Source organism: Acinonyx jubatus, chromosome C2 (genome assembly GCF_027475565.1).
Source record: "Acinonyx jubatus isolate Ajub_Pintada_27869175 chromosome C2, VMU_Ajub_asm_v1.0, whole genome shotgun sequence".
NCBI lineage: Eukaryota > Metazoa > Chordata > Mammalia > Carnivora > Felidae > Acinonyx > Acinonyx jubatus.
The window spans coordinates 127,698,829-127,724,875 of NC_069384.1; the positions used below are offsets into that span (position 1 = coordinate 127,698,829).

Sequence of the window (26,047 nt, forward strand, 5' to 3'; positions counted from 1 at the left end):
GTTTCCTGCCCCCACCCCAAGAGGACATATGGTAACGTCTGGAGACACTTTTGACTATAGAGAGTGCTACTGGAATCTAGTGAGTAGAGGCCAAGGACCCTACCAAACTTGCTACAGTGCACAGGCCAGCCCCTCCCCTACCCCACCCCCAAAGAACTGCCTGGCTCAGAGTGTCAACAGTGTTAAGGATGAGAACCCCTGCTTCGCTGGCAATTCTAGCATTACTTTCTTTGCCCCCCTAATCAATAAAGAATGGCTCCCTCTACAATTTGATCCTTGTACAGTATTTACACAGGAACATGCCAATCAAGTATTATTTCTAGCCTTCTATACTTTATAATTACTTTAAAAATGTAAGATCCATGGGAACCACAGAGGAAAATGAGGAAAGCTAGCAAAGTCTGGCTTCTTTCCTTTAAGGAGAAAACCTAGCAAAGACCAGGTCCTTGAGCTAGCAACCTCCAGGCCCTGAGCTATGGTGTATATCTGGCTGCTCACCTGGACTTTTCTGTTGTTAAAGTGCTTTGCAACTCCCTTTTCTCTACTTTGCTTATCTCTAAGCACATGCATTATTCCAGAGCAGTAATGATGTATGCTTATGGGAATCTCCAGAGATCTACAGACCTTAATTGTCTATTTCGTTCAGTAAACTGTACTCATTACTAAGTCATGTGAGACACTGAAGGACATCAGTCTTTCTGGCTGCCCTTTGTATGAGCCTGGGTAATGGGACATTATCTGCCAAAGTCTCCACAGTATTGAACTGAGATGCTTAAAACAACCCTCCGTCCAGTTTTTCAGCTGAGTACCTTTTTTTTTTTTTTTAGCCTCCTGTCTCTTTGCTAACCATCCTTAGCTCTGCTTAGATCTGTATCAATTATGACTTTTCTCTTCAAGGAGTCTGGTTTTAGTTTAAGCTCTTGAAGCCATGAAACTCAGAAAAGTTATGACGTTCTTTCAATTTATCCTTCCTGGACCTCCACCTGTACTCTGAGAAGGGCACACCAAACAGTATGTTTCTCCCTCTGGTCTTAAAAATCTTCAGCACAAATGAAAATCCAAAGCCAGCTCTGATTTTAATGCTCCCAATGCCCGTATCCATTATACTTAGTACTGCAAAGAGAGGAGAGAATCTCCCACTTCCCAAAGTGGGAATCATCAACTCTGTGATAAGTGGTTTCCTTCCTGGGGAAAAAAATTAATGAAGGAAAAGTTAAGCACAGTAAGCCATGGAAGAGGATGCTTGGAGAGAGAACTATATGCAGCAGAACATGAGGACACAACTATAAGAAAAAGGCCATTAGGCCTGGCTCCCTTCTCTACAGCATTTATCAGGAATGTCAACCAGCTCCTCCCATGTAAATCACATCCCATACAAACTCAATGAAAATTCCTGCATTAAGATATTTCCATGCACAGCTTCCATCCCATCACCCTATTGAAATTTGTCTTCATAATTGTTGATTTCCATGGTGTCTGTTAGTTGAATCAATATAGGCTTTGGGAAACTTTCACAGAGTACCTCATTGTACTGACTCCAAGAGGCTACTGAGACCAGAGCCTCTATGACAGTAAAACCAGGAAAATGGCAGAGAATGCCTTTGACTTACCCTGGAGTAGAGGGTGAGAGAGCCTTCAAACACACTTACATCCTCATAACCCATCAGCTCTGCTGCTTTTCATCACTCACTCACTTCTGCATATTGGACCACCACTGATCTATCACCAACTGCCAAAGACAAAAAGTAAAAGAAGGAATTAGGCCACAAGTTCCGTAACTTCAAGTCCAGAGTCACTGCTCAAGTAAATTTGTGAGTAGCCTAAGTGTTCAACATATAGACGCAAACACATATAATGGCTCAAGCTCAATAAAAGTTTATCTCTGGTTCCCATATACATACTGAACAGGTGAACAGGTCGGTGGAGTGGCTCTCCCTCATGTGGTGATCCAGGCACCAAGGCTAATGAATGTCCTGCCACCTTTTTTAAAACTAAATTTCCAAGCTTGCCCTAAGAATCCTCTCCATTCCAACCAGTCAGGCATGGAAAACAGCGTGGAAGCTCACATAGGCCTTCTCTTTATGTGTTTTCCCCCCCATAAGTGGATTGCAACACTATTGCACTTCCATTCAGGTTCTAGTGGCTACAATCAGTAACATAGCCACACCTAAGCCATTGGCTGCCGGGCAGCTAATAGTTACTATCCATCATACAGGGGCTGGCTCCAGCCCAACCAAGATGACAGTGTTATGTTTGGTGTAGAGAGTTCTGGGTAAGACACTTGGCTTAGTTAGTTAACTGAATCTTGGTTCCCTGTTATTTATTTATTTATTTATTTATTTAAGCTGTAAAATACCTCCTTCCTCACAGGGTCAATGTAAGACTCAAAATGAGACAAAGCAGCACTTCCCAGACTTTAACATGCACACATAACGCCTCCTTGATGAAATGCAGATTCTAATTCAGTAGGTCCTGCATGAAGCCTGAGAATCTGCATTTCCCACAAACTCCCCGATGATACCAGTGCTGCTGTTCTCTGACTACACTTTAAGTAAAAAGAAGATAAAGAAAGAGAGTATTTTTGTAAGCCAAAAAGTAATTTGCAGATATCAAGAATTATCTTGGCACTAACTTGATTATAATTCCCAACTAGCTAGCACTTTTAGGATAGGTTTAGTCTAGGTACCATATAAACTTTCATAGAGTCACAGGATTTTGGAAATGAAAAGAATTTAAGTGATCACTGTTCTCTCTTATTTTCCAGAAAAGGAAATAAACTCAGAGATGTCAATACTGCCCCCCAAATCTCACAATAAATTAGGGTGCTGGAAAAAGAACACAGAAATTTTTGACTTTTTTCTATTATTACATAAACTCAACTGATAACCTGAGAAACAAAGGGTAATTTTTATTCTTCTGCCAACGCAATAACAGATACTATTCTAGCCCATACCCAAAAAGGTACCAGAAGGTAGCATTCACCAGTTTGGATCACCATGGTACTAAATGTAGGCAAGGTGTCACGGAAAAGACATCAAGAGATTTTCAAGCAGACGTTCTTCCAAATGTAGTGATCTTCAAAGTTATGTTTCACATGTCCAAAATATGAACACAAATTAACTTCTATATACTCCCTGGCAAAAAACAAGAAGATTTTCAATATATACAGACTGGGTCACTATTATTTGGGGAACAATTAGCAAAAGAGAATTGGGGGCTGCAAATAGAAAAGAGAAAAAAATAATTAGCCAAGAAGCAGCAGTTTCTATGATAAACCCTAAAGATAAATAAAGGAATCTCAAGATTTTTTTTTTAATCCCTGACATGTATGTTATTTTTGAACCTCTGAGATCATGGGGAGTCCTAGGAGCTTATAGTAAAAAATAGTGAAACATAGGACTTCAGAAGTGAAAAATAAGAGTCAAAAACCCCCAAGTTACAAGTCAGACAAGTACTGACTATCTTCAAATCAGATAGGCAGGGGTGGGGTGGGTGGGGAGAGAACCCTCTTACAATGCATGTTATCTTCAATGAAGCAACATGAATATCAAAGTGTCTTGGTGAAATCAGGAGGGAGTACTTATTGGGCAAGCAATGATAAACGGAAATCAATACTTGCACATCCATTATTAATTTAACATGAACAAAATACTACTTCATTCAGTGAGCAATTTTAAACATTTTAATAAAGGTAAAATGTTCCAAGAACTTCCATAAGTTTACTTTTGTATGCTACCCACCCTGTCCCCCCGCCCCCAATCCTCATCCACCGTAGTGTCTTTAGCTCCTCAAATATTCTCTCATACTGACAATTTTCCACAACCTATTCTAGACTCTTTACCCTATTTTTGTGCCATGGATTCCATTCCCCACTCCCCTAGCCTTAACAGTCTATTGAAGCCTAAGAAACTCCTTCCCAGAATAATGTGCTAAATGTATAAGATAAAATATATAAGATTATGAAAGAAGCCCATCATACGGAAATACGTTTTCCACAGAGCACTCAGAATTCCATGAACCTAATATAAGACTATATAATGGGGAGTGACTCTTCTAGGATGATGTAAGTTTTTTCTTATAGGAAACAGCATGCAAAAAAGTTTTAAAAACCCAAAGATGCACATAAAGAATATTGCTGAGGATCAGTCAGTGAGGAAAAGAACAGCTGCAAAGAAAAGCCTGACCTTGAATTTCTACCCCAACTCAATGTTATTCATGCTGTGGCTTTAAAATGCCACATTAAGGAATTACTCAGAGAATTTTCTTGGCTCCAGCCCTGTAGACACAGCATATTCTGAGTCCTGATGGCAAGTGGAGAAAGGCAACACTGAAGAAGTGAAGACGGAGAGGAGTCTGAGCTCAGGTCCTAGTTCTCTACCACTAACTAGTTCTATCACTTAGTTCTTATTTGAAACTCTCTGCCTATAAAATGAGAAAGTTGAGTTAAACCACCTTTAGGGTTTCTTCCAACTCTGAATTATTAGGATTTTAACACAATGCATAATCATTTCTCTCGGAAGAAGTATTAGTGAGATTTCTTTTTGCCCTAGGCTCACAGTATGAAATTACCTCTGTAAGAGAATTTTTCAGAGGCTTCAGAAATACCTTATGGGAGTCACCTTGCCACAGAATTTAAGACTGGAAGAGATTTTAATAGACACACACCACCTCAGCAATCCCAGTGATCGGGCAAGAAAACAGAGGCTCAGAAAGGCAAAGATTTATTTGAGGTCACATAATGAAGCAAAAGACTGTTGTGACTACTGCCATCTAGCACCAGCAGGATTTCAGGATTCGGCATTGGTAGTAAAGACCAGCTAATCAGCTCTCTTGGAGACAGAAATAAACCTCAAATAAGCTGAGCCACAGGAAGGGAACTGCACGAGGAAGCAGGTGACTGGGGTAATGACACCCAGAGGCAGCATCCTGCAGCTCAAGCAGAGTCAAAACGGAGGCTCCCATATACATTATAACCTCACTGTCAACAGCACTCTCCTCTTTCAAATATGGCTACAAACTCCATCTCAAAAAACAATCAGTAACAAAGAAAGAACAGCTATTTCAAAACAGGGGAATGGATAAGTGAACCCTGGCTAATAAGGTTAATAAAACCAAAATTCAAGATTTGGAATAATGTAATCTCGAAAGAAGAGCACTAGCTAAGAAAACCTTAAAATATTTGTCAGGAATTTCTAAGTTTTAGAAGAAACTGATTCAGAATAACTTTGACCTACCTTCTGTGGACAGCCCTGAAGTACAGTAACTTAACCACCACTGTTTAACTAATACTCTCACCACTATCTTTACAGCATGTAATTACTGGATATTCATCAGGTTTAAAAGTTACATGTCTATTTCCATAGTCCTATCCATGTGTGTAAACTAGCTTTATATGCAAAGAATTAGAAATTATTAAGTTTTGGGGAATTTTGATTGAATCATAATTTCAACCTCACGTTCAATTAACCAAAACGTATGCCAAGAGCTTTTAAAACCTACGATACAATGCTTAATTGTCAGTTTACCCTCTGCCCTTTCTCCTACACACCACCAGCAAATTGTACCCATTCCTCAATCCCCGTAACACACATTATTCCCACCTAATATAAACAGTTCTGGCCTTGAGAACTTTTTTTTTTAGATTCTTTTTGACAGCTGACACAGCCTTTCACAATCTGGAGGCGACGCACCATTGGTTTGCCAGCTCTGTGTTTCATCTCTTCCAGGAATTCCAGAGACAGCAGTGCCATCTACTGGTAGGGAGGGCACAACTTATTTCTGGAAGCCTATGGGTAACAGGAGCCAAGGACCTGAAAGAATGGCAGGCTAGGTTTGTGTCTTTGTGAGCCTTTCTTTTCTAGAGCATGTAACGAACCTAACTGATGCTTACAACCTGAGAAGCGGAACCTCCACAGGAGTCTCCATCACGAAAGGCAGGTCCTGTGGAAGCCATATACAGCCCAGCCAGGCTAGCCAATAATGAGCTCTGCCTGGAAATGCCTCCTCAAGGCTCTAAGGCAAGCAGGAGCCTCACTGAATTAAACATTTCCTCCAGTGCTTCTGTAACAGATGATCTCACCCATGCCCCACCTGTGGCAATGTTATCCAGCTGTATCTTGTAGCACAGGTCTTAGGGAAGATGCTCAGACCCCTCTCAATGTGAAGGCTCTTATGTTTACACAATGTGACACAGATCCTGTGCAAAGGACACGATTGCTTAGGTATGCAGGTCGGACTCTAATCTCTCTCATTTGCTCTCCATCCTCCCCGCTCCTGACCCAGAGGACAGAAATGAAATGATTTTGTGGTTGCGTGGAAAGCAACATTAGTGGGCTTTCATTGAATCAGAAAATAAAACCTTGTCTTGCAGGTCACTAAGGCACACTGCTTCCCTCAAGATGAACTAAGCCAGCCCATCGCCCTCTTTTCCCTAGGATAAGCCTATAAATGTTTCTCTACCTTTTTAAAACCCCTGCCTCTCCGCCAAAGGCTAAATGTAAACATAGTGTGACCTTTATCTGATTTACATAAATGACATTTTTCTAAACATAAAAGCACATCTTTTCAAACTATACCACCTACTCCACCTTCAGAATTCCTTCTCCCCACCATCACATGCCACCTAAAAAAAAAAAAACAAAAAAACAAACAAAAAAACCCAAACACTGACAAATTTAATTATTCCCACTAATTATACTTTATATTCCAATCTATCAGGTGATGATCCATATTCACTTTGCTAGGGTCATTTGTTACATTCCCCCAAAGCTTTGCAGCAACCTCTTTTACTTCCATTCACCTCAGACAACCATCAAAAAGTTGATTTGCTGCAGCTGAAAAATGTCCTGATTTCCCCTAACAAATTTAAGTGTTGCCTCTTCAATTTGTTTTAACTTGCCAAGTAAATTGATTTCTTAGCAAGTGCAGGCACTTCACAGGCATGATACGAGTCTTAGATGTTTGAAGCATTGCACTGTTTCCTGAAGAAACAAAACTTTGCATGGGGGAAGGTAAGAGTAATGAAAGGGCTTTGAAACAGCATGTCTCCAAGGAGTCAGGGAGACAGATTCTCATCCAGCTCACGCCAGAATAAGTTCGAAATAGATCACGGTGAAACTCCAGCATATGGTAAAAATCCTAATGACCGATGAGCCGTTTACCAAGTAGACTACAAGATACATCCAACAAATTAGTGGAAAACTGAAGGGACTTTTAATATTTCATCATAAGATACACAGTATGGCCTTGCTATTACAGGTCTGGGGAAATGGAGTAGGAAACCAGACGTGTTGCACACAACCGCCTCCCCCCTTTTAAAGTAGGACTTAAAGGAGACATCCCTCCAGCCCCAACACACAAACCGTTTTGGCATCCAAATGGTCTTTAAAACAGGCACTTTTCAAAGAATTGAGGTCTGAACAGGTGTAATTTACACCATGCCTTCCCTTCTCCCTACAGGCCATTAACACGCTTAAAATAATTACTCTCTCCAGCAGCCCAGAAAGACCTCAGTTTACAGAGATAATCCCCCCCCACACACACACACCCCAAATCCCTATCTTCTTGAAGGAGAATCTCACTGTGACGGTCTGGTCTGCAGTTCACTGCAGGCATTTCCCTCCTCACAGTTTACCAGTCATCAGTTTCGCTGTATCTATAATTCCTTAATGTAACCTCTTATTTAGACCAGCGCCCAACTGCTTTAAAAATTTTTTTCTCACCCCTTAACGAAAACCTAGGTTCCCTCGGCAGGCTAAAAGCGTTCAGTTTGGATGCAACTCTGGGGTGCGAGCTGGCGTGCAGGTCCGGAGAGCCTTCTACCAGCAACACTTGGGCTCGGTCCACCGGTCAAGCCCCCCACCCCCGCCCGCACAGCTGCGCTAGGAATTCGCTCGCCGCCGGATTAGTTCGAGTCCCGCCGCTTGGCTAAAGTGACACATTTTTTTTTTCCTTTCCTTCTCACATGTGACAGGTCCCACTGCATTAAAGCCATCTTCTCCCAGGCCCCAGCCCAAGTCCGGCGTCCGTGATGCCCCCGCCCCACCACGCTCACTCTTTACCTGGGGAGGGGGCCGATACCAGCATCCCTCCAGCCGGGAAACAAAGGCAGAGACGATGCTGCCAGGTGGGCAACTCCCCTCGGGCGGACTCGTCACCATGGTGAGGGGGCTGGGAAGGTGCATTTGGAGGGTAGGAAAAGGGAAAAAGGGAAACCGAGGCACCAACGGGCATGGCTGAGCCCGAGTCTGCATCCTACCCGGAGCAGAGCTCCTGGGGAGGGCGGACCCCAGACTTCTCCCTCCACCTCGCCCAGCCCTGCCCTGGCCACCCGCTGGTCCGCACCAGCCGCTGAGGGGCAGAGGGCCGCCCCGCAGCTGCGCTTACCTCAGGAAAAGCGCTCCGGCTCCCTCCGACGGCTCCGGAGAAAGCCCCGCCGCTCACGCACGCGCACTCGCGCTCTCGTGCCTTCGCGCCCCCGCGCGCGCCTCTCCGTCCCGGCTCAGGCCCGCCCCGACACTGGCCGTCAGAGTCCGCGAGAGCCAATCCGGTTACAGGAAAGTCCCCCCGCCTATCACGTGGCCTGACCAGCCAATCACCAAATTGCCCTCGGCAACACCCGCTCCGATGTCCCTGGGGGTTCGGTTGCTACCGTGCGGAGCCGGTGCGAGGCGGGCACAAAGGGCTGGATTTGTTTTCCGGAGCTGTTTTTGCCCAATGAATGAATTAATACATCAATTGATATCTGAAATTCTAAATATGAATAGCTATCCCCTGGGTATCTTGTTAAAGAGGATTCAGATCCAGTAAATTTGTGATGGAAAACTGATACTCTGCCTTTCTAACCAGCTCTAGATGGTGATGATGATGATGCTCCTGATCTGAGGACCACGCTTTGAGTAGCAAGATTTTAAGGGCACCTGTGAGAAAATGGTTATAGCCCTTGTTCCATGTTATGTGAAAGTTCCACGACCTTTTCCTTTCACCAGTGATAGAAGGCATTCCAGGGACTGAGTAAACATGGGGTGTTCTGGTGACACTCATAATTTGGGCACCGGCTGAGGGAAGGTGTGTTTAATTCCCATATCACCTACCCCTAGACGGTGGGGCAGTGATCTGTGCCAACTTGATGGTTAGAGTGTGGAAACTAGAAGTGGGGACAGAATGCTCCCAGCAGAGAACACTAGGTCTACTTTCATTCTAAAGTATTCAGCAGGTGTGTCTCAATGGGACTGTGCTAAACCCTTAGAGAAGTGACAGAAGTAATTTTTGCTTTCTGGAAATTTACATTCTGTCATGGAATTATATAGACAAGCTCAGGAAGAAGCATATAGGAAAAACATTCAGGGAACCAATGGTCTCAGCATCTTGGACGATTCAGGCATAAGCCAGAGGTGTTGTAAAATAAATCTCCTACCATAGGGATCTTAAAAATTGCCCAGACGTCCTTCTGTCAGTAATATCAGAGTCTGGAAGTGACGAAGTCCTGTGCCTCCACCATCTCTCAAAACTTTACCTGAACCTAAATGTGTTCAGACTTGTCAGCTAGAACCTTTGTTGTTCAGCATAGTCAAGCTCACATTACCCAATAGAGTACCAAGGTGATTCAAAGCCCTAAGTGCTGAATTCTTCAAAACCCTCTTTCCGCAGCTCTTCAGACCAGATGGTATGACACTGCTTCAAGCAGTTTTCTGTCACTGTTTATCAAGAAGATCAAACTGCCACTTAGAGAAAACTTCACCTTTGTCAGTGTGTCTGTCTTGGGCTTATCAACCCCGGAAATAAAGCCCCCTGAGCAATCTTAGACACTATTCATCACAGTATGTGTATCAGAGATGGCTTGGCACAAAATCCAGAGTTTCACAGAGTACATTGAACCTAGAACAACAATGGTTCTAGCTATACCAACAGTAAAGAAATGTCCAATCAAGAAGATTATGTTGGAAAATCTCAAAGTTTCTTTTGCTATCATTAAACCACTGGATCTCAAGCCTAGCTGCACAGTAAAACTTTTAAGGAAATAGGTTTTTGGGCCCTATGCTTAGAGATTCTGATTGGGGTAAGGAGGGCAGCCTCAGCAACTGGAGGCTCTAAAAGATCTACAGGTGGTTTGTACCCAGGCTTGCCTGAGAATACCCGCATAAGCTGCTAGGTTGGTAGACTCATTCTTTAACAAGGGAAAGCCAACTCTGCAACACAAATCACTAAGGACATAAAGACTCTGAGAAGAGGAAAGTTTCCGCATAATTTGTGAGAAGACTGTTTTTAAAGGCCAAAAATAATTCACAGGTAATAGATACACCTGTCCAGTGGAACAAATCTAAAAGCCATGTCCACAACTAAGTTTAATTCCAGTTGATTAACTAAATATTTAAAGAAAAGAACCTATTACCTTTTAACCACTAAACTAATCAAGTCTGTTGATATCTTTGCTTGTTTTATGCTCTTCTTAACTAAAAGCAAATGTCTATTTGAGCAGTATTAAGAGTTATTCTCTGAGGCTCTTCCCAAAGTGCAGTGGAATCACCTGGAATACTTGTTCAAATACAGATTCCCAGCATCGCCACCCTGAACTTCCTCTAGCCTCTCCTGTAACAATTCTGAAGCTGTACTAGTTAAATTTGAGTCCAAGTGGTACCTCCCGATACAGAACATACACATTATAGGAAAACCCTCAAGGAAAATAGATGTGCTATTAGTTTAGTTTGCCATGCAAGCTAAATAGACCTTATTTTATTTTAAAGAATTCCAAGAGATTCCAGTTTCTTTTTCCTGGGCTTTTGCCAAATTCTCTTATTTTGTGAAATAAAGAGATTAGTGCCTGGATCTTAGAAAGCTGTTGTTGCATGGAGTTTTTCTATGGAGTGTTATTTGCAGTAGCAGAATTTGACCTAGTTTTTAACTGAATTAGTGAGGTCCCCTCAGAACGTTGTGCCAACAATAGCCACCTTGCCCAAACTTGACTTTATTTGCCACATCAGAAAAATGGAACCCTAATGTGGGAGCCTGCAAACTAGCTTCCCTCCTGCTCTGACACTTTTAAAAATATATTTCACTGCATTCCGATGGGGAGAAGATTTTCTCACCTTATAAAGTTGTATCTTTATCTACTGGGTAAAATGAGGACAGTTTTCACTGATATTTAACTAGCACGAATAATGTAAATTTTTAACAAGAAAAAAAGCATTTATTTTTCTCTTTGTGAGTGTCATCATTACAAAAAAATGACAAGAAACAAAGAGATTCTTGCTTGAGGTTAAGTATTAGAAAAAAGAACATCCAGGCTGTCATTCATTTTCTGTTTTTCAGTCTGCCTGCCTGCCTCACGTACATAAACTGGCTATCCTATTTCAGGAAATGGATATGTATGTATCTGATTTAAATCATGAGTTAGCTTAAGCTACCACCCCCCTCCCAACCCCCGCCACCAATACCCTCCACAATTGCTTAGAAAGAGCTTTAGGTTTACTTGAAAAGAAAAGCGATAGATGAAAACTTCCAAGTCAACAGAAATCTATCCAGTGCTCCATTAATGATCAGAACCCCTACAGATTACTTTATAATTGCTAATTTTGTTTTAATCTATCAATAAATAGCTTTCCTCAACTTAATTGATTTCCTTCATGAAGACCCAATATTACCCAAGATTCTAGTCTCCATCTTTCACATAAATCTGATCAGAATAGCATTTTATATCTATTATCTGTGTTTTATTTATTTAAAAAAAATTTAATGTTTATTTATTTTTGAGAGAGAGACAGAGAATGAGTGGGGGAGGGGCAGAGAGAGAGACACCTACAGAATCTGAAGCAGGCTCCAGGCCCTGAGCTGTCAGCACAGAACCCAACGTGGGGCTCGAATTCATGAGCTGTGAGATCATGACCTGAGCTGAAGTCAGACACTTAACCAACTGAGCCACCCAGCCCCCCCTGCTTATCTGTGTTACCTTCTTTTTCATTCAGTGTAACTGTGTACTGATTTAACCTAACACACTGGACATTTTTTAGGTAAGTTCATTTCCTTTATATTTTTATAGGATTTATTCTATAATTCATTCTATAATTTGTTATACATAAAGAATATGGATGTTTTTATATTGTTATAAAATAATCATACTAAAACATGTGTATATAATGACATACACATTGATATTATATGCCTCTTCATACCACTTCCAACTTAAGAAATAAAACATTTTTAATACAAGCACCCACGTATCTCTCCCAACAAATTGATTGTTTTAGATGAAGATAGCACATTTAGCAAGCTTGCTACAAAAGAGAGAGAGTGATTTATGGAAGAAAATACCATATTGTATGCATATAATAGAGAACAAATGTAAATGAGTAAAATTTTTACTGAGTATTTGGAAGTTCCCAACCTGATATATGAAAAAGATAACAGCTGGAACTTTCAACTGGTCCAACACCTGTGTTTTACAATTACAAAAATGAACCTGGAAAACAGGTAATTTTTAGAAGACAATACCAATAGTTTGGAGCTGAGAGAAGGGGAGGTATCAGGTCTCATTCATTCAATAAAAACACTACATGTCCTTTTCTTTCAGCTCATTTGAAGAGAAGTAAGCTACCACAATTCACAATAAAAAGTGTTATGTTACCAGCGAGATTCATAACTATATAAGAAATCACTTAGAAGGAGCACCAATTCTGATCGATGAAATCGGGGAAGGTTTTCTGCAAGGTGATGCCTGAACTGAATTTCAAAGAAGTAGTAAGAGTTAAGTTGCCAAGGGCTAGAGGCTGGGTGCTCCAGGACTAGCAGTAGCCCATACAAGAGTATGGACACTGGGGAAGAGAACGTAGTTTAATTTGACTAGATGTGAAAGGGGAAGGAGGATGACTGGAGGGTGAGGAAAAGGCCAGAATGAGAGGATGAAAATGCATGATATGCCATTCCTCCCTCCAGTAATCAACCATGGCATCCAACTCTATTCTAGTGATTTTGAGTAGAATCTAAGACCAAATCCCAGTTCTTCCACTTACCACCTGTGCAAATGTGGACAATTTGGCCCTTGGAAGATATTGGAGAAATGATTTCATAGTTTTCTCATCTGTAAAATGGAAATAATGGCAATACAAGTACTTGCCTCTTACAAGTTAATGAGGTGATTAAATAATATAAAGTGCTTAGGAGCATTTGGGGCATAGGAAGTGCTAAATTAACATTACCTATTAGTAATAGTTTTCTCTTGAACCTGGATGTGGCCTTGGACTCCTTTTCAATAGTGTCATTGGCTTCCAACTTCAACTAATCAGAACTGACACCCAAAGAGATACCTCCCAGCTCTCCATAGTGCCTGACACAACTCTGATTCAGAGCACTATGGCCTAGTACCACTCACCTATATTAATTTTTGTCTACATTTAAGCAAGTTCTCTATGAGAAAATGTCCCTCTCTGTCCAACAGCAAGTCACAAAAAATTAGCTGCTGACAAAACTAAATGTTTTCTTGAAAATTTAAATAGATTATTTCCACTGGGGTTTTTTTTTCTTTGAAATTTTTAATAGAATACATCATGCTCTAAAATGTTTGGACTTTTTGTCCCTTAGATGTATTATTTCTCACTTGCTCATACTTGAGTTTGTATGCTATTTTTATGGCTATACCTCCCAGATTTCTGAACTGTATTCCCACCAGCTTGCCATTCCTATGCAGAAGAGCTTAGCATCCTCTATGAAGATGCAATATTGGGGTATGTGGCTTCCGCCAAATGATTTCTAAAAATTCTCAAGATTAATTCCTTAGCCTGGCGTGGGTTCACGCATGCATTCGTTCCCACTCAGAGACATCTCTGAGGTTCTCTATGGTGAGTAAGAACTGGACTAGATGCCGAGGGCACAAAGCCAAGAAAATAGGGCTGGTTTCCACCTGGGGAAGTTGCCTGAAGCTTTGTTAGCCCTGGGGTAGAGAATGTTGATTCCCAACCAAGATCCTCTTGGATCCCTTTCACCAGCTCTGTGCTCTCATCCCCCAGCTTTTACTCCCTTTGTTATAATTTTCAGACGATTACCTGATGAGATGAAGCCATCTCACCTATATGGAACCAAAAGTGCCTGAGAGTGACACCACCCTCTTGGGGAGCCCATATTCAATGACTAGCAGATATACATGTATAAAAATTCAGCTCAATTGCTTCAAAGTGTGACAGACTCTGCAGTGTAATTTACATTACATGACTCCCTATAGTTCAGGCTGAATCTGTTGCTGAAATCCCACCCTTACCTGGCTCTTCTAAGTTCCTCCTAGGAGCACTTCCTTTTAAGTCACTAGTGCCTGAATGCTTGGCTCAGGGTCCACTTCTGAGAGAACTCAACCAATGGCCACCCACTTGCTTACTATTAAGGCGTAGCATTCATCAAACTGTATTTACTTAGTCTAAGTCATGTGATATACTCTATGTTGTAAGTTGCATAAAGACAGAGACCATGATTCATTCATCTTTGAAGCCCCCAGGTCATGGCGCATAGTTGGAGCTCAGTAAATCTTTGTTGAATTGACTTGAGCTAAAATGTCTCTGACATGTCTCACCATCTCTACCTGTCACCAGCCACTTTGCTGATCTTATCCCCACCTCTCTATCCCCTGATACTCAGCTCCAGCCTTCTTAACTGTTCCTCAAATATACCAAACCCACTCTTGTCTCTGGCTGGAGTACTCTGCTGTGGCTGCCCCCTCCACCCACCTTGCCTCTGCAGGGGACCTCCCTCCCTTATTGAACTCAGGTCTCTGCTTAAAGGACTTCTTGTCAGAAAGGCCTTCCTTGGGGCACCTACCTAGGTGGCTCAGTCAGTTGAGCATCCGACTTCAGCTCAAGTCATGAGCTCCTTTTGTGAATTTGAGCCAATGTGGAGCCTGCTTTGGATAGTCTGTCTCCCTCTCCCTCTGCCCCTCCCCTGCCCACTCTCTCTCTCTCTCTCTCAAAAATTAAATAAAATATTTTAAAAAATATTAAAGACAGGCCCTCCATGGCCAGGTCATCCCAACCAGCACTCACTCCCACAACCTTGCTCTCTATCCCAGCCTTTCTCACCTAGGGTTCCATGGCAGTATAAGCCCTACAGAAAATTATTTCAGTGACTGTTTTTTGCCCATTTCCCAACTGGTATCACTTTAGCTGCATAGCAGAGAAGGTAATTCATTGTATACAGAGGGTGCTGTAGGGCACTAGAGTTTAATTCTCTGGTAGAACTGGTAGAGAATAGCTGCTCTGAACTATCATCCTACATCTTTTTCTTCTTAGCTCTTCTCAACATCTGACAAATTATTTCTTATGGTGTCCCTACCCTGCCCCTCACTAGAATTTAAATTTTGATTCCAGCCCTTGTTCATTCCCAGTGTCTAGAACTGGTACATAATGGGTACTGAAAAAGTATTTGTTGAATGAGCTTCACAGGATATATTTGAATTATAACTTTTCAACTGTAAAAATAATTCATGTTAAAACTTCTATGTACAAAAAAAATGTATATTATAGATTACCCAAGTGAAATAATGAGACAGAAAATGATAAATGGAATTGGAAAAGCTGTAAAAATTAGTCCAGATAATGATAGAAGGCTACAAATACAAAGTAAGGAACTTCCCAATCAGGATGAGAGATACAGGGGTGGGGATGGGAGCTGGATGTTAATAAATTGAGCACCGCTCTCTAAATCTCACCAGGAAGGGAAATAGAGGGAACTTTCATCCTAAACAGGATCAGAAATGGACCCACAAGATTGTTGTGTGTGAACCACTAAGCAAAGATTAAAAACATAATTAAATTCTACATCCTCATGGGACAGGGGAAAACCAAGTAACATCCCACACACTCTCAATTTTTAGAAAGGGAAATAGGATAAATACAGTCCCTGTTTAGGAGACAATTAAAAGGAAAGACTATGAAAAGTCAACAACCCACAATAAAAGCCTATATATTGTGTTGCTGTTGTTTACTTTCCATGAAAAGCATACACCAAGGAATGAAATAATAAGCATTAGAGGTAGAAACTAAAAACAGAACTGCTAGAACCATCTATATTATCAAGGAAAAAAGAGAGCATTTTCCCCAAATTGGTGAGGGAGTTCATGTGAGAAAAATAAAGAATAACAGCTACAAGAAAAACACTCTGAAGAGCACCTTGCAAGTGTCTGTGAAACCAATAAAAGAAGATTATTTTAACATGTCAAAGGGAGTAAGTCACTCAAAGCGTAAGTGGAGTCCTTTGATCTTGGTGGGATAAAGGATTTACTCAAGAATGGAAAGAAGCATGAAGAAGCTGAACTATTTGTTGCAAATTAGATACTGAAAGGATAATACAGAGACTTCCTTTCCTATGATATCCACAAAGAGGGACTAGTTAGAATTACTTGATTATAACAGTTCTCATGTACTCAGGATACTTTCAGTTTGAGCAAAATCAGTGTGGATATATCATCAGGACTCAGAAATGAAGAATCTGCTGACTCATTAGTATGAGTCGTATATACAAATGTGTAGCCGTTGCCCATTCGTGTACAGGGTCTCACAAGAGACTTGAAAAAAGATAATCCCTAAGATTATTTTGTTTTCATGTCCAACAATCTTTACTCTCAATTATTGGCTCCATGACTTCGCCTGATTTAAAATAACTTAATGAAACGGCTATCTGAAGAGACCTGATAAAAATTACACGTGGCCATGTTCTTTCTACTGTTTCTTGTCTCTCTTGACACTATCACTTACAAATTTGTTGGCCAATTACATTTAAAGTTATAGGCTGAAAACAAACTGAGAGCCTGAGTGAACATTTAATAACTGTTACCTGCTTAAAAAAATTTTTTTCAGTAAATAAATAAAAATATAAAAACCAAGGGGGCCTGGGTGGCTCAGTCAGTTAAGCATCTGACTTCGGCTCAGGTCATGATCTCACAGCCCATGAGTTCCAGCCCTGTGTCAGGCTCTGTGCTGACAGCTCAGAGCCTGGAGCCTGCTTCGGATTCTGTGTCCCTCTCTCGCTCTGCCCTTCCCCTGCTCATGCTCATGCTCATGCTCTGTCTCTCAAGAATAAATAAGTATTTTTAAAAATTTTTTAAATATATATATATATCAAAAAATTAAAATAAAATAAATTCTAGGCTGTCTGCTTCCCCCTTTCTTTTCTTTCCTTTTTTGTACTGAGAGCTCCTTCTGGAATTCCATCAGCCATCTCCTGCTACATCAGCAACAGTTTTCTGACAAAAGGGCCTATTAACAAAGGGCCCAAAGCATGGCCCTCATATATTCTTATAGCTATTTATGCTTAAAAGCTCTTATGGCTATAATTCTTTCTGAGAGGACCTTGGAGTAGCTAAAGCCATATTCTCCCATTAGGGAAAATATTCAGATCTTCTGCTTTCAAAGATTAAAAAAACAAAAAACTAACAATCACATTCTTTGGCTAGAGCCCTCTCCTCAGTGCTACAATTGCCTGTGCTTCCCAAGGTTGGAAATGGTTTCACAGAGGGTGCTGGACCCAGCCCTGTGCTTCTGCCAAGGGTTTTGATTTCCATAGTCCAAGATCTTTCTTTCTGTCAAATATCCTCATAACACACACATTTTCTATTAAAACCCTAAACTGAGACTAATGTTTCCCACCTCACAGAGATAATTAGAAGCTTCAGAGAAGTACTTTACTAATTTCCTTCACTTTACCCCTGTGATGTCTCTGCTCAAAACATTATGATGACCCTTACTAAGAGGCCCCATCTCCCAAGCCTGGGTTCAGCACCTCTCCTCTGAGCCCCCATAGCTACCCTGCATGTCCCCCAACATGGCTTCTATCACACTTCATTACAATTCATTGTTCAGTGGTTCATGACCTCCACTAGACTAAGTTCTGTAAGGTCAGGGATCATTTCTATGGCCCCTAGAACACTGCCTGGTGTGAAGCAGGTATTCAGTAATTATTTGTTAAATGAATGGAAGCTCTCTTTCTCAGAATCTTCCCTCTACTTCTGTGGACATCTCTGCTGATTCTACTCTGAATTGGAGAATTGCCATTACCTATTAGTACAGTCTGTCATTAGCATTCCTTTATGTTTCTTTTCCTTTCTGGGCTCTGTGTTCTCTCTGCTAATATGTGCATGTATAAATATTTAAATTCCCCTCAGGTTAATTCTTTTTCCGGCCTCACGTTTCTTCCTTTCCCCTTGCTAATTTTAGTAAGATCATCAAACCTAGATAGTGCTGCTTCAAATATGAGCAACTGACACCTTGTGCACATTGCCAGTGATTGTATTACTGTAGCCATTAATTCTGAGAAGCAAAAAAGCAACACAACAAGATACTCTCCATATTCCATTCCTTTACCTTCCAGTTTTCTGGTTCTAAGTAGAAAGTCCCTTTCATATGAATTTTTCTGTCACCATATCTCATTCACTTACAAAACACTATGTCCGTGGGGCTGAAACTTGAATGTACATCAGAATCACCTAAAGGGCTTGTGGAAACAAGATTGTTGGAACTTACCGAGTGTCTGATTCAGTAGGTTTCAGATGAGGGCTGAAAATGTACATTGTAACAAGTTTCTAGATGATGCTAATGCTTTTTCCTAAGAACCACACTTTAGATGTCAATCCAATGTGCCTCTGTAGCTCAAGTGATCAACCAGTTGTTGAAGATCATTCAAAAGAAACATATTTTTCTTCCCAACAAAACTGTGTACCTCTGGTTTCTGAAATTCAAGAAAAGGCTACAACAGTCCTGGGAAAAGTGCTAGGAAGAGCAGCTGGGCTGATAGAAAGCAAGAGTTCTACCGGACAGAAGCCTGCCTTATGTGGCTAAATAAAGGAAAGTAAGAGATTTTTTCATTTCAGAATGGTAAAAGCTAAAAATTAGGACACTCGAAGACTCTAACATCAGGAGCAGTACAGATAGTTTAATAACCTGATTCTGAAATCCTGGAATGCAGAGGGTCCTTTGAAACATGAGCTTAGGTAAGTTTATGAAGAAAGTACTACTTCATTTAATGGGTGTGATTTTGTGGTACTCCTAACCCCTGAAACAGATGTAAGGAAAATAAAGATAACAAAAATATATTCTGTCAAGTATACAAGTGATAAGACCATACATTGTTAGCGTTTCATGGTTCACAAAAAGGAGGACTACTTATCTATCAATGGGCCTCCAGTGCTACCTTTGATAAAAAGAATATGGTGAATACTCCTTGAGTGTTACCTTGTAATCCAATTCTAACTCTTAAGACTGGATGAGCAGTCTAGACCTTTAGACTTTGTGTGGTCCACTTCACATTAAAGTATGTCCTGTAATCCAAGTTCAAGACCAGTCACTAAAATACGTATTTTTAAGTAAGCTCTACGCCCAACATGGGGTTTGAACTCACGACCCCAAGATCAAGAGTTGCATGTTCTACTGACTGAGCCAGCCAGGTGCCCCCAGTAACTAAAAATATTAAAGTGGATGAATAGTAATTCCATTTACTCACACAAGCTCCAGCTTTTAAAAAGTGCCACCTGGGCATGGTAATTCAGGCAATTCTGATAACTGTGAGTTTGGGCACACATTTGTCACCCAGGGCTAAGGCACAGACAGATAAAACATGGCATAGGACACAGACAAGAAAAAGAGGGAGAGAGATACAGACTACAGCTTAAGATAAGGTTTACAAAACAAATACTTGCAGGATGAGGTGGGCAGAAAAAGTGTAACCAAACCAAGGGGTTTGCTCCAAGGGGAGTTAAAAACCGCATCGCGTTGAATTGTCTAACACAAAGTAAACTTTATTTGCAGCAAACAAGGAGAACATAGGGAATAGCCTTCAAAGCCATGACTCCCTGAGCAAGGGTGGATGGGTTCCTTTTATTTAGGGTTAGGTTGAGTATTTAGATAGGGAAGTCTGGTCAGTGGATGCAGAGATAGGCGTAAGGTCACACACATGCCTTAAGGAACTATGCCCATACACACATTGTGTATTATGTAAATGAGGCTGGGGCTCCTCTTTCAGTGGAGATTTTAGTATTATAATGAGGTAAATGTAGTCATCGGTCATTCTAGAGATCACTCCATGGCCCATCTGCGCAGGTGTGAGTCAGGGGTTAAACTCAAACTGGTCTAGGTGGTCTGGTCTGGCTCAAGGTCTTGTTAGGGCAATTGCTATTACTCCAGGGGTGGTTGTGCTTTCCATTTGGCTGAGTTAAGAAATAAGCTGGAAAGAAGAGCTCAAGGAAGAATGTGGGGTAAATGTTGGTGAGTAAAAGCAGGTGGGCAGTAAAGGTCAGGTCTTGGGGTCTAGCTGGTGACAAACAGAATACAGCAGACACGAAGACAACAGGAAGAAGTGGACATGTTATTAAGTTGTAGCCTATTACTGCAACATGGGAATGCAAGATGAATCACATTTCATAATTCTTTTTTTTTAATGTTTATTTATTATTGAGAGACAGAGAGAGACAGAACATGAACATGGGAGGGGCACAGAGAGAAGGAGATGTGGAATCTGAAGCAGGCTCCAGGCTCTGAGCTATTAGCACAGAGCCCGGCACGAAGCTCAAACCCACAAACCGCGAGATAATGACCTGAGCCGAAGTCAGACGCTTAATGACTGAGCCACGCAGGCGCCCCGACATTTCATAATTCTTAAAAAAGAATCTAAAATCTGAGTTTTTAAGAAAATATATTCAATGGTTTTAAGTTTTGTTTATTTATTTGAGTGGGGGGAGGGGCAGAGATTGAGGGAGAGAGAATCCTGCACAAGCTCCATGCTGACAGCGTGGAGCCCAATGTGGGCCTCAAACCCATGAACTGTGAGATCATGACCTGAGCCAAAACCAAGAGTTGGATGCTCAACTAACTGTGCCACCCAGGCACCCCTCCTTTCAGTTTTTTAAAAGGAAGTCTCTATGGGTCAGGCAAAACATTTGACATGGGCCCAGACACACCCTTTGGCTGAAAAGGTCAATTCTTCATCCTAAAGTCCCAAACTCTTTCTCAGAATTGTCATGTGATCACTGCTCAGTGCCAGGGAGCTGGGAAGTGTAGTTTTTCGTTGTTTGGGTTTTTTGGTTTTTTTAGCAGGGTACATTGTTACCTTGACTAAAATCTGGATTCTACTACTAAGCAAGAAAGGAGACCACACATCCTAAGGAGGTAAGATCCCCCATGCTTTGGAATGCTAGGTCTAAGAGAATTTCACAAACATTCACTCTCTCAGCAAACTCCTTTCTCCCTGCTCTTGAATGATACTTGAAGGTCTCTCGACAAATCCATTAGCCTGAGTATAACTTGTACTATTTTATTATAGAACTACATTAAATTAAAGGACTGCAATCATTGTGCCAAATGTGGTCATTTTCAATATAATACAGGTCTGCGTAAAGCAGACAAATGGGAAAGGAAAGACACGCTAGAAGTTCCAGGTACACAAATTAAAATTTGAATCACTGATTTTGCTAGGACTTTCATGACATGATAGATGTACTTCTCCTGTCATTGCCCCGGTCTCAACACAAGCAAATGTCTGAGAAGTCATTAGATTTAAATTACTTTGGAAAATCTCTTTATAGTCAAAAGCTGTATGGACCAAGTACACATTTTTCATTTTCATGTCAATAACTATCTTATTTGAAGAGTCAATTGTACTAATTTTAAAACCCAGAAAAAGAAGACAATAATCCACTTGTAATGATGCAATGGTCATTGGTGAGGATTGACTAAGCCCTCAGGACTGCCTTATTATTTTTCTGATTTTAGATTTTCTGGCTTCACCTTAAACAACATAGGTATAATGCATCTAAATGTGACACTAGGAAGGATACTAATTTCAGGTTTTCTGTAGTCTCAAGAGATCTCAATTTCACCTGGATTTCATTTTCTTTAAATTTTATGATGATTGAGGGTATACTTAACCTCACATTACATTCACTGGGGAAAAAAAGGGAATAATTTGCTTCCATTTTTACTTTTTATTTATTCATTTCTAGGTATTTTTTGGTTTGCTATTTAGTTTTGTGTTTTGCTTTGTTTTTTGGTGCTTATGATAAAATTTTCTTGATTTAACATCTCTAGTTATCAAGATTTTCTAGAGCTAATGATAGCTGAGGAGTTTGTCAACAGCAACGCAAATCCACACTTGAACATTAAATCCGTGGTGCTGGAATTGTTTACTCTGGGCCATGCTGACCAACTCTTGCGGTACCTTCATCTATTTTGCCTGCTTTCATAGAGTTAATGTTTGTGTTTCAATCTAGCCAAGTCTCTTTGGAGTTCATTCTTCATTACTCTTCCAGTGAGAAAGGTCAAGTTGCCTTTCCCTCAGCTTTAGAGAATGGCTTTTTCTCATCCTCCTATTCAAAAGCAGGAATCCAACAGGAATTATATTTTTCTCCTCAATCCTGACGTTTCACTTATATTCCATTTGCCTTCAGCAACCCAAGTTAAGTCTTGTGAATCAGTTCTTCATTCACATTTTGAAGTTCACGGTTCAAGATACAAAATACCCCTCTTTGACAGGCATTGCTTGGGAGTGGATATATGTGAAATACAGCTGCTGTGGCTTATCCAATATTTTAAACAATCTCATGATTCAAGGAGTCCAGAGACAGCCTGGAATAGCAGCTGCAATGCTAGGTCATTGTTGCAGGTCAGCTTCTCCTGGAAAGCAAACTCTACCATGAAGACTGAATGGAGGACGTTTATATTGAGGAGTGTACTTGGTATTAACACCTTTTGAGTAAGGAAAATCAGCAGAATTAGGTAAAAGGAAGAAATTGGGTTGTGGTGTGGTAACAAAAAAGCTTCAGCTGATCACATGGGAAACTCTGAAGCTGGCCCTTCAGAGTTTTTCCATATTGGGGCAAGGAAACAGGCCTTTATACTGTCTCATCAACCAGTCATTGGGTGCAGGCTGCGCACCTGCAGGAAAGGGGCATGACCAGGGGTGAAGTATTTGTCTTCAGCTGAGGGCAAGTCCCAACAGGGATGACAGCTGAGGGATGTCAGCTATCAACAGTCTCAGCAGCTGGGATCAAAGACTTCGGTCCTGGAAGGGATGCAGGCAGGTATAGTACAATGCCCACCACAGTTGTCAATGTCCCAGATGCCTTTTCCCTGTCGGATCTGCTATTCTAAGCACATGGCTTTCATGTTCATGGTTGCTTCATGATCTCAAGATGACTATTCCACCTCAGTCTTATGTCTGTTCTCTGGGCAGGAACAAGAAGGAAGCAACAAGGAGAAAAACATAACACCTATATCAGAAAAGCAACTACTTCCCAGAAATGCCCAATAATCGTCCATTATGTTTCATTGTCCAGAGCTTGATGCTGGAAAATGTGTGTTTTAGTGAGACACAATGCTGCCTTGACCAAAATCAAAGATCAAGGTTTTCATTTATATATTTATTTAAAGTTTATTTATTTTGAAAGAGAGAGAGTGCAAGCAGGGGAGGGGCAGAGAGAGAGACAGAGAATGAATCCCAAGTAGGTCTCAGCACTGTCAGCACAGACAGAGCCCCACATGGGACTCAAACTCACAAACCATGAAATCATGACCTGAGCTGAAATCAAGAATAGAATGCTTAACTGAATAAGCCCCCAGGCACCTCCAGAGATGGTTTTTAAAGAAAAACAAGACAGAGGATATTGGTGATAGCAACTAGCAGTTCTCCTAAGCCATCTGACTTTCAAGAGAATTAACTCCCATTGACAAGTAGTTGGTGAGTCTCCATACTCCTCAAGCATTGTTTCCTATTTTGTTATTAGAAGTCACTGCCTTATCTTGTGTCCTAGTTATATTAATATCTTTTTCTGAAGTCAATGGTGGTTAGACTTCATTTTGTAAGCATGTTTATTTTAAAATAGTAATTATCTTTTCTTAAGATTTTATTTTTAAGTAATCTTTCCATCCAGCATGGGGCTCAAACGCACAACCCTGAGATCAAGAGCCACATGTTCTACTGACTGAGCCATCCAAGCGCCCCTTAAAATAGTAATTCTTTTGTTTTCAAGGTTTTAAATGCCAGTTAGTTAACATACAGTGTAATATTAGTTTCAGGTGTATAATTTAGTGATTCATCACTTACATACAATACTCAGTGCTCATCACTAATGCCCTCATGCCCATAACCCATTTAGTCTATCCCCCTGCCCATCTCCCCTCCATCAAACCTCAGTTTGTTCTCTATTATTAAGAGTCTGTTTTCTGGTTTGCCTCTCTCTTTTTTTTTTTTTCTAAAATAGTAATTCTTTTTTTAATTGTATTTATTTATTTTGAGGGGGGAGAGAGAGTGAGCGGGGGAAGGGACAGAGAGGGAGGGAGAGAGAGAGAGAATCCCAAGCAGGCTCTGCACCGTCCTCACAGAGCCCAGCATGGGGCTTGAACTCATGAGATCATGACCTAAGACAAGGTCGGACACTTGACCAACTGAACCACCCGTCCAACTGAGCCACTCAGGTGCCCCTAAAATAGTAATTCTTAAATCACTTCCCTCTGTTTCCCTTTCTCTCCCTCATGCATGTGCACACACAGACATACAGTTTCACAATTCCTGTACTGTGGAGAGGGAGTGATGATAGCAAATAATCATCATTAGTTTCTCATCAGAGCTTGATCAAACTAAGGTACATCTAGAGATAAGGGAGAAGAAAGGCCATTATCAAGAGGAACACACAGAGAACAGAGGTATAACAAGTCCAAGATGGGGAAACCTGCCAAAGTAGAAGTAAGCAGGAGTCGGGTTGCTAGATTTAGTAAATCAAAATAGAGGAAACCCCATTAAATTCGAATATCATATAAACAATGAATAATTATTAGCATAAATCTATCAGCAATGGGCTAAAAGTTTGTATTCCCCTGAAATAAATGTACATGTTAAATCCTAATGACCTCTATGATGATGGTGTTTAGAGGTGAGGTCTTCAGAGGTGATTGGGTCATGAGGGTAGAGTCCTCATGAATGGGATGAGTGTTCTTATGAAAGGGACCCCAGAGAGCTCCCTCAGCCCTCCCACCATATGAGGACATGGTGGGAAGATGTTCATCTATGAAGCAGAAAATGGGCCTTCACCCAACACTGTGAGTGACTTCATCTTGGACTTCTCAGCTTCCAGAAATGTGAAAGATAAAAGTCTGCTGTGTAAGCCACCTAGTTTGTGATGTTCTATTATGGCAGCCTAAACAAACTAAGACAATATCCCAAATATTGCATGGGACATACTATCCTAAGAATTTGTTGTTTATCTGAAATTCAAGTTTAACTGGTTATCCTGTGTTTTGTCAGGCCACCTTACCTAAGAGGAGTTGTGTCATCATCACAGAGGTAGATACTGCCGTTGTGCCCATTTCTATAGCTACTGACTTCACTCCTCCCTTGGAACTTTTCCACAAACCTCTAGCCTAAGAACCACGTCCAATATTTCTGGGGACTCATCAATCAATGCAGCTAAATCCAAAGCTCTTTTTTGCAACAAATTACATTTTAAATACTTTCTAGAGCACAGATCCCTTAGGGTACATGGGTAAGTTGCAAGTGGGTCTCTGAATCCACTACAATTGTGTGAAAAATTTTGTGTGTGGGGGCTTATGTGCATTCTTCTGGGAAGGAGGCCCATAGCTTTTGTCCTATTCTGAAAGAAGTCACAGACTCAAAATAGTTAATACCCAGGCAGAGGGCCCTGAGAAAACATCAGGCAGCCTGTTAATCTTTCTTGGTTATTTTATATAGGGATGGAGGTAGAAATACCAGTTGTGGAACAAATGCTTTGGAACTCTTCTTTTAAGGAAATTTGGAGAAAATAGAAGAAACTTCCTTTTCTTTATCAATCCAGAACCAATTATAGAGGTAGACATTAGTTGGAAAGGATTTTTAGCAAATCCTGTTAATCTCAGAAATTACCTGCACTCTTTTCTCAGCACCCATGTGGGTGAAGTTTCTCTCCTTTAACTGTTGAACTATTTCAAAGAGTAGGGTAGACATAAGAGGCCACCACACCCCCTTCTTGACCCCTGTCTTTGGAGGGGCTGATTAAAAGATTTTTCTGTGGTTAAATCGTGTAGACATGACCTTGTCA

General features: G+C 41.0%; 1 protein-coding gene across 4 annotated transcripts in view; it reads right to left on the bottom strand.

The window, feature by feature from the left end:
- TMEM108 (transmembrane protein 108) overlaps positions 1–8,519 on the bottom strand; it is a 367,083-nt gene extending 358,564 nt beyond the window's left edge. For all 4 annotated transcript variants that reach the window (XM_027061828.2, XM_053221443.1, XM_015085606.3 and 1 more), the window contains exons 1-2: positions 8,386–8,519; positions 1,611–1,729 (exon numbers count right to left, since the gene is read on the bottom strand). The gene's annotated coding sequence lies outside the window, so the exon portion shown is untranslated. The remainder of the gene's footprint in view (positions 1–1,610; positions 1,730–8,385) is intronic.
- Positions 8,520–26,047: the final 17,528 nt, after the last annotated feature.